The 6,882-nt window shown below is 34.5% G+C and overlaps 1 protein-coding gene across 2 annotated transcripts in view; it reads left to right on the top strand.

The window, feature by feature from the left end:
• The first annotated feature begins 4,208 nt into the window (after positions 1 to 4,208).
• The window catches only part of LOC116181068 (probable E3 ubiquitin-protein ligase RNF144A-A), a 13,520-nt gene continuing 10,846 nt past the window's right edge, over positions 4,209 to 6,882 (top strand). Inside the window, exon 1 of one of the 2 annotated variants that reach the window (XM_031501316.1) lies at positions 4,209 to 4,445. The gene's annotated coding sequence lies outside the window, so the exon portion shown is untranslated. The remainder of the gene's footprint in view (positions 4,446 to 6,882) is intronic. The other variant, XM_031501312.1, reaches the window with a different exon arrangement.

Genomic DNA, 6,882 nt, shown 5'->3' with positions numbered 1-6,882 from the left:
TTTTTCCGGATCGATCTGAGAATTTTTTTTCGGGGCTCAAAAAAAGGCAGTGTAATACCTTCCTTTTTCACCAAAAATCGACTGCACCAAAATTTCTCGGGAAAACACTTTTTCTTATTAATTTTGGTGCGTAGAATCCAAAACAATTCGTACTTTTTCGATCAGACTTCTCAATCAAAAGTATATAGACTAGAAACCAATTTCGAAAAAAAATTCAAAGGGCTGTAGCCACTTTTCCAATGGGAATTAAATATGAAGCGAATTTAAGGCACAGGTGCTCGCGTACGTGACGACTTTAATGGCAGCACGGAAATTAACATTTGTATGATCTTGTAAATCAAGCCGTCGCGTCGTTTGAAAAGTGCATTCTTAATAAGCAATAATAGTTTACTATGTTATATAATATGCTTACCCAATAAATATACCTCAAAGATCTATTAATTGTTTCTTACATTTTTTTAACCATCCCCACGGACTGTATACGTACCCTTTTGTAGAAGATGGATCCGCGCTTGTTGGGACTTATTGCCGTGTGCAAATGGCATGCGGTCACTATGCCACCTGCCCTAGTTTGGGAGACTGTATATAGCCTCGATCAACTTCCGAAAGTTCCAAAGAATAAACTACACAAATTTAACAGCTGTCATAATTCAAGAAAAGAAAACTACCCGGGTCGCACAATGGATTATTCGAATAATCGCACGATTAATTGATTGACAATAACAAAAATTTATTCCGAAACACACGACACGATTATTTAGTTATTTAGATTATTAACAAAATTGTCATTCTAACTTTCGACCGTCTGCGTGCGGGATAATATGTCCAAACAAGCTTTTCTTTCATCAGGGATTGTATTTTATTTCTTTTACGACAAAAATTTATTCCGAAACACATGAAAGAAATAAAACACAATCCCTGATGAAAGAAAAGCTTGTTTGGACATATTACCCCGCACGCAGACGGCGAAAGAATGAGAAATCTTAAAATGGCAGTTTTTTTTATAATCTAAGACGTTCGCCCTGTATATAACCTACGACAATGCAAACATTTTGGAAAGCTGTGGCAATCCCACTCGACTTTTACAAGGGGAAAGCGGTCTACGCCATCTCGAGAGGACGAACGCTTCTTACGGTACAGCCATCTTGGTTTAAGCCGTCGTTAAGAGAGCATCGTGTATTTTGTTTGCTGTTTTTTTTTGCATTTCTTTATAATTTATTTGTATTCTTGTATAACGCAAATGGTTTTTATTTTTTGTGAAAAGATTTGCTCAACGCACCGTGCCTGATTGAAAACGGAGACACATGGCAACATCAGCGTCTTGGAAAGAGCCTAAGTCTGACGCAAACTGTAACGAAGCACCCGAAGTTATGGCCACACCGTACATTTGTGAAGTCTACCGGCTTTGCTGAACACCCGGTATCGAGTTTGTCGTTACTAAGGAATTCCGGAATTTAATTTGCTCTATGAGTGAGTTTTTGTGTAATTTCCGCTAAGCGCGTTTTGTAATGAATTTATCGGGATTGAAGCCGTTCAGGGAAGAATTGTTTTTTTTCAGCCGCCGAATGCTCTCTTGTCTATGGAACGCCGTTTTAGTATTTATACCAACATTTTATCATGTATCATTTAGATAACAGTCAATCTTATGTCTCTAAATTTTTCGTTTGTTGTTTTTATCTTACGTATTAAGAGATTGATTAAAAAAATGTTGATTAATAAAGATGATACATGAATTAAAATGTTTGTTGATAATTTGAATTAGGCGCTAGTATACACGTAGTCAAATAGACTAAACTGTAGTTCCTGAAACTTCCGCACAATCAGAGATACGAATTAAAATTATCAACAATCATTTTAATTCATGTAACATTTTAATTCAACAATCACTTTAAATAATTCTTGCCGATTTTAACAGCATGAATTCATATGATTGTTGAATTAAAATGTTCTCTGAAAATATTTGTATAATTTTATTCCAAAATTTTACAATGTGCCATTTTAAATAACAGTCAATCGTATGCCTCTACTTTTTACGTTTGTTGTTATTGTCTTACGTATTAAATATGATTGTTTAAAAAAATGTTACTTAATAAAAATGTGAAATGAATTATATTGTTATATTGAATGAGTGTATATGAAACTGTATTTCAACAAACAATTAATAACAAACAATTAAATTGAATTGCAAGAAATACTTCGAGTAATAAAACGATTTTGTCCAACAAACATAAAAATTCATTCATTTTAAATGTGGAATTAAAATTATCAACAAACATTTTAATTCATCAGTCATATAAATTCGACTATTTGAAAATTGAAGCCGAATATTTTCAACAATCACTTTAATTCAACAAACAAATAAATTTTTATTGTTAGACGTAGTAAAAGAATCTTTTAAAATGATTGTTGAATTAATATGATTGTTGAATTAAAATGCTACATGAATTAAAATGTTTGTTGATAATTTTAATTAGGCGCTAGTATACACGTACCCAAATACACTAAAGGATAGTTCCTGAAACTTCCGCACAATCACAGATACGAATTAAAATTATCAACAAACATTTTAATTCATGTAACATTTTAATTCAACAATCATTTTAAATAATGCTTCCCGATATTAACAGCACGAATTAATATGATTGTTGAATTAAAATGATTGTTGGGAATATTTGTACAACACTTCAATAATTGAATTAATATGATTGTTGAATTAATATGATTGTTGAATTAAAATGTTTGTTCATAATTTTAATCCCACATTTAATATGAATAAATTTTTATGTTTGTTGAATTAGTTCTAGTTAGTTATATTACTGTTCGTTTATGTATTCGTTTGTTGATTTGTATTGTTAAACTTTCGTTATACACATTGCTATATAATTCATATATCATTTCAATTAAGTGAAGTTTTTTAAACAAACATATTTAATGTTTCACATAAAAACAACAAACATAATAAATCGGGAAATAAAATTAACTGTTGTTTATAATGTTACATTGTAAACTTTCGTAATAAAAAGTAAAACGGCGTTCCATACTTGTCAGGGAAGACGGGAGCCCGTTAATATTTTAAGATTAAATTAATTATTGGCATTTTAGATTCCCATGGTAAACGAAAACTAGGATAGAAACGAGTTCCAAATCGAGTTGTTTATCAGTCTTGCAGACATGCCGGGGTGTAAATAACGACAACAGTTGTTGCAACGGAAAATTCAAATTGGACTAAGGGGTTAATTGGTGTAATGAGCATTGAAGTTTGAACGCGCTTAATTGGGTAAGTATGGTTAATGAATGACGTTGTAGAAAAAAACCGGCAGACCGCGTCCAGAGTTATATCAAAATGAGCGCGCTTAAAAGACGGCAAGTCCGATGTCCATCTTATATTTTTCCGATAATTACAGGCCGAGCAAATAATTTGCACCGCTGGAAATTCCCCAAGATTCGGATTTTTTTATAAGGTAAACGCTGGATTTTGTCATTTTGACATAATTTATTGAGTAAATAAACGGGAGTTGATTCTATTAACCTTCAATTCCGAATACGTTAAACCCTTAGAATATTGAGGGTGTGTTGTTTTTCGTCCTCAATACTAATATCGACTATGTAGATCGTTCGCCCTTATTCGTTACATTGTTGTTTTGCGACCTCAATGTGATATGTGGACAGCTTTGATATTACGCGGAAGGGCGCAACAAGAAATAAAATCCCTCTCGAAGATTATTATTGGACATCCACATATCAATTAAACTGATGCACACAAAGCAACGAAAAGACGTTGGTGTCTTTTTTGTCAACATTATATTGCGCATCTATGATGCTTTTCGGCGTTTTTACAATGAAATTTGTGCATAGATTATGTAATTTTGAATTCTTTAGTTTATGGAAAACACACGATAAAAGCAAAAGTAGTTCGCATTTTTTTGTAAACCCTCCAACCCTAAAAAAGTACATTGACCTATGCGTAGGGGGGATGCTGGGGACAAATTATTGTTACTGTCGCTTGCAGATGTGAGTGCGACTTGACCCATTTCGCCACGACGCCAAAGGCGTATTTCGCTCTTAGTGCCGCAACGAGGGGCGAACCAGAAACGTCCACTTGACACCGTTTTTTTTTGGTTCGAAAGTAGCGCATATACTATCGCAACGCACACGAATTATTAATAAATACATATAAGATGAAGTCAGTGTACATGGTGGGCATCGCGGCGCATTTCTATTGATTGTTGCGGTAGGTACACACGGAACGAAACGGAATGTTTAGCGCTGGCGCCGCGATGCTCGCATTCCATAAATTACCCATTTGTTGTTACATCGAAACGAAAGCCGCAATTAAATGTACAAAAACAATTTGAGTTTTTTTCGGGAATTTGTGCGCGCGTGTTGCATTTTGTGTCTTCGGTAAAAGCATGAAAATCGACGAAATGGCTATTTATATAACACGAGTAAGTTCCTATCAGTTTTCTTTAGTAGAGAGAATCGTTCCCTGTAATAAATAGGGAAATAGTACACAATATGTGACAGTAAGTAGCCTCTTTTCCATGATAAAGTATTGACGTAAATTGCGTTTTTAATCTTTCATGACGTCCTCTAAAGTACACCCACTCGGGCAATTTCCAGCAATCCCTCGGATTATTAAATAATGTCCTGTCGATTTTTATAACATGCTCGTTTAATTACTTTCTCCGAGAATTAGCCAATTTATTGTTCTATTGCGGCACTTCTTTGCTATTGCTCTTGCAACATGTGTAATAAGCATGTACGTGTATATGGTGTCTTACCACACCAACTACGGTTTATTACGGTGCAAGTGAAATGCAGGGATGAAGTCGTTGAAGGTGTACCAATATTGGAAGAGGTTTTTAAATGGTCTTGATTGAACTTTTCAAGTAGGTATATAACACCGACTTCATGTAAGATTAATCTAGTTTCTAAAAAGCAATTAGCCAGTTTGCCATTCTAATAAGAAGCTACTTACGTTTATTAATTGCAATCGAGTGCCTCCTCCTTCACATTATGGTTATAATCATATACAGTGATATTCATTTAGAAGTAGACATAGGGATTTACGTGTATTGTTTTCCCTATGTCGACTTTTAAATGACAAAAACCTTCTGAAGGACGCCTAATTTTATGCAACCGAAATAGCTTCTCAAAACAAATGAAGATCTAGCTGTCATACTAATTAATTAGAATATTATTGCTGTGGCTTCGGTATTTTTACTTTCGTTCATGTGCGATGTTGAAGAAAAAGTTATTATATTGTCATTCGATATAGTACCGGTAACAGTTTAAAGAGCCGAAAGTGACTCCTCCTCCACTCTTACAAGTTGTGTACCCACAGGATGACTCGTCCGCTTGCTGAACCACCAAAATTTCTCCTCTAAAACTGCATCAGCCCCAATTCTCGTCCCAGCAGTGAAGTCTCTCCCGCTTCCAAAGCTTGCCTCGCCGGATAACTTTTTTTTCGGGGCTCAAAAAAAAATCGACTGCACAAAAATTTCTCGGGAAAACACTTTTTCTTATTAATTTTGGTGCGTAGAATCCAAAACAATTCGTACTTTTTCGATCAGACTTCTCAATCAAAAGTTATAGACTAGAAACCAATTTCGAAAGAAAATTCAAAGGGCTGTAACTTTTGAACTAGTAGCCCAATCTTGGAACTGTTTGAAATTATGGATTCTACAGGCCACATTCTATAAGAAAATTTTTTTTCCGGATCGATCTGAGACAATTTTTTTTTCGGGGCTCAAAAAAAGGCAGTGTATAACCTTCCTTTTTTACCAAAAATCGACTGCACCAAAATTTCTCGGGAAAACACTTTTTCTTATTAATTTTGGTGCGTAGAATCCAAAACAATTCGTACTTTTTCGATCAGACTTCTCAATCAAAAGTTATAGACTAGAAACCAATTTCGAAAAAAATTCAAAGGGCTGTAACTTTTGAACTAGTAGCCCAATCTTGGAACTGTTTGAAATTATGGATTCTACAGGCCACATTCTATAAGAAAATTTTTTTTCCGGATCGATCTCAGACAATTTTTTTTTCGGGGCTCAAAAAAAGGCAGTGTAATACCTTCCTTTTTCACCAAAAATCGACTGCACCAAAATTTCTCGGGAAACACTTTTTCTTATTAATTTTGGTGCGTAAAATCCAAAACAATTCGTACTTTTTCGATCCGACTTCTCAATCAAAAGTTATAGACTAGAAACAATTTCGAAAGAAAATTCAAAGGGCTGTAACTTTTGAACTAGTAGCCCAATCTTGGAACTGTTTGAAATTATGGATTCTACAGGCCACATTCTATAAGAAAAATTTTTTCCGGGTCGATCTGAGACAATTTTTTTTTCGGGGCTCAAAAAATGGCAGTGTATAACCTTCCCTTTTTGCCAAAAATCGACTGCACCAAAATTTCTCGGGAAAACACTTTTTCTTATTAATTTTGGTGCGTAGAATCCAAAACAATTCGTACTTTTTCGATCCGACTTCTCAATCAAAAGTTATAGACTAGAAACCAATTTCGAAAGAAAATTCAAAGGGCTGTAACTTTTGAACTAGTAGCCCAATCTTGGAACTGTTTGAAATTATGGATTCACAGGCCACGTGCAATAAGAAAAATTTTTTTCCGGGTCGATCCGAGACAATTTTTTCTTCGTGGCAAAAAAAGGCAGTGTATATATAACCTTCCCTTTTTGCCAAAAATCGACTGCACCAAAATTTCTCGGGAAAACACTTTTTCTTATTAATTTTGGTGCGTAGAATCCAAAACAATTCGTACTTTTTCGATCCGACTTCTCAATCAAAAGTTATAGACTAGAAACCAATTTCGAAAGAAAATTCAAAGGGCTGTAACTTTTGAACTAGTAGCCCAATCTTGGAACT

The sequence above is a fragment of the Photinus pyralis genome, unplaced genomic scaffold, assembly GCF_008802855.1.
Source record: "Photinus pyralis isolate 1611_PpyrPB1 unplaced genomic scaffold, Ppyr1.3 Ppyr1.4_LG9, whole genome shotgun sequence".
Classification (NCBI taxonomy): domain Eukaryota; kingdom Metazoa; phylum Arthropoda; class Insecta; order Coleoptera; family Lampyridae; genus Photinus; species Photinus pyralis.
Note: the sequence above shows the minus strand (reverse complement) of the source record. Positions and strands in the feature narration are given on the sequence as shown.